We start from the raw sequence: 2111 nt of genomic DNA, 5'->3' as shown, positions 1-2111 counted from the left end.
TGGTGCCAAATGATGGGGAGAGGCTTGGCAAGATCCTCCACCAGCTCCTTCAGCACCCTCAGGTGGATCTTATCCGGCCCATAGACTTGTGGGTGTCCAACTGGCTTAGCAGGTTCTTCACTGCTATTTCCTGGATTATGGAGGATCATTCTGTCCTCCATCTCTTTCTTCCAGCTCAGCGGTCTGAATACCACAAGGACAACTAGACCAACTATTAAAGACTGAGGCAAAGAAGGCATTCTGCACCTCAGCTGTTCCCTCATCCTTCGTAACAATGTTCCCCCTCTCATCCAATGACAGATGGAGATTCCCCCAGTCTTTTTTCTGTTGTTAGCATATTTGTAATAACACTTTTTATTATCCCTTGTAGTGGTTGCCAGGCTGAGTTCCAGCTGAGCTTTTAGCCCCCTAATGTTTCTTCTATATGACCTAAGTAAATCCCTATATTCTTCCTGACTAGCCTGCCCCTTCTTCCAAAGTCTGCCCTTCAGAAGTCCATGGTAATAGTTTTACTGCTCCCGCTCCTTTCTTGGCCAAGTATTGAGAACTCTATCATTTCATGGTTGCTGAGCCCAAGACAGCCTCCGACCACAACATCCCACACCAGTCCTTCTCTGTTTGTAAACAACGAGTCCAACAAGGCACCTCCCCTGGCTGGCTCCCTCACCATTTGAGTCAGGAAATTATCTTCCACACACTCCAGGAAACTCCTGGACTGTTTACTCCCTGCTGCATTATATTTCCAGCAGATGTCTGGTAAGTTGAGTTCCCCCACAAGAACAAGGCCTTGCAATTTTGCAGCATCTGCCAGTTGTCTATAGAACAATTCATCAACCTCTTTATCCTGGTTGGGTGCTCTGTAATAGACTCCCAACAGGATATCCACCTCGTTGGCCTGCCTCAACTTTACCCATAAACATTCAACCAGTCCATCATACTTGTAGACCTCCATGCAATCAAAACAATCCTCAGTATAGACAGCCACCCCACCACCCTTTCTGTCTTGCCTATTCCTTTTGTAGATCTTACAGCCATCCATTACAGCACTCCAGTCATGAGACTCATCCCACCACATTTCCATGATGGCAACTATGCCAAAGGTATCATGTTGCACAATGGTCCACAATGGCTTCCAGCTCCTCCTGTTTGTTGCCCACGCTGTGTGCATTAGCTTAGATACACTGGAGCTGGGCTAACAACTTCATTCCCAACCACAGACTGCCACCCTTAGGCTCAACTCCAGCAGGCCCAGTTTTATCCTCTTCCCCCTTTGAACCCTTTAAAGCCCTTTCAATGAGCCCAGCCAGCTCATACGCAAGGGTCCCTTTCCCCTTTTGAGACAAATGAACTCCACCTGTTGCCCCCAGACTCCGGGCAGCATAAAGCTCCCCATGTTCGTAAAACCCAAAGTTCTGTTGGTAGCACCAGCCTCTCAGACACATGTCAATCAGGTGGGTCTTCCTCCCTCTTTCAGTATTCTTCCCTGGCACTGAAGGGATTGAGGAAAACACCATCTGGGCTACCGAGCCCTCAAGTGATCTCCCCAGTGCCCTGAAGTATTTTTTTAGTTGTTTTCAGGTTTCCCATTGTAGCATCATTGTTACCAATCTGCATAACCAACAGGGGACAGTATTCTGATGGCTGAACTAAACGAGAGAGTTTCCTAGCAATATCTCTGACCCTGGCCCCAGGCAGGCAGCAGACCTCCTTATGGAGTTGATCTGACTGGCATATGGGGCCCTCTGTTCCTCACAGAAGAGAGTTGCCAACTACAATTACCCTCCTTTTTTTCTTGTGATGGCTGAACTAGACGAGAGAGGTTCCTAGCAATCCCTCTGACCCTGGCCCCAGGCAGGCAGCAGACCTCCCTATGGAGCTGATCTGACTGGCATATGGGGCCCTCCGTTCCTCTCGGAAGAGAGCCGCCAACTACCATTACCCTCCTTTTTTTCTTGTTAGAGCCAGTCCTAATGCACGAGGGACACCTGCTTACCTTGGGTGACCTACCCGATGAACCTTCATCTCCATCATCATTTGTTTATCCCTCAATTTCCAGAGCCTCACATCTGTTTCACAAGGGCAGCTGGGAAGGAGAGGGCGGCTGGGAGGGG

This window comes from Merops nubicus, unplaced genomic scaffold (genome assembly GCF_000691845.1).
Source record: "Merops nubicus isolate BGI_N331 unplaced genomic scaffold, ASM69184v1 scaffold3039, whole genome shotgun sequence".
In the NCBI taxonomy this organism is placed as follows: domain Eukaryota; kingdom Metazoa; phylum Chordata; class Aves; order Coraciiformes; family Meropidae; genus Merops; species Merops nubicus.
The sequence above is the reverse complement of the archived record's forward strand: the minus strand, read 5'-3'. Positions refer to the sequence as shown.